Source organism: Penaeus monodon, chromosome 20 (genome assembly GCF_015228065.2).
Source record: "Penaeus monodon isolate SGIC_2016 chromosome 20, NSTDA_Pmon_1, whole genome shotgun sequence".
In the NCBI taxonomy this organism is placed as follows: domain Eukaryota; kingdom Metazoa; phylum Arthropoda; class Malacostraca; order Decapoda; family Penaeidae; genus Penaeus; species Penaeus monodon.
The window spans coordinates 29842742-29843003 of record NC_051405.1 but is presented as its reverse complement, the minus strand read 5'-3'; positions in this window follow the sequence as shown (position 1 = coordinate 29843003).

Sequence of the window (262 nt, the reverse complement as noted above, 5' to 3'; positions counted from 1 at the left end):
GTCTACCACTCCACGATTCACTGTCGTCGTGCCGATTTGGCGCTTGTATAAAACGCCTTTTGCTTCATAATGAAAACTTTACTATTGTAAGTCAAATTACCTAGTTCATGTCTCCTCATGGAAGATGGAGTTCTAATAGACTAATAGATATGTTTTTTCCCTTCTTTTCTCTATTCTTGTTTTCAAATTTGTTTTTGTTTTTTAAGGGAAATAACCTTTGGTCGTCTATAAATATCACGATATATACATGACAACAGCGACA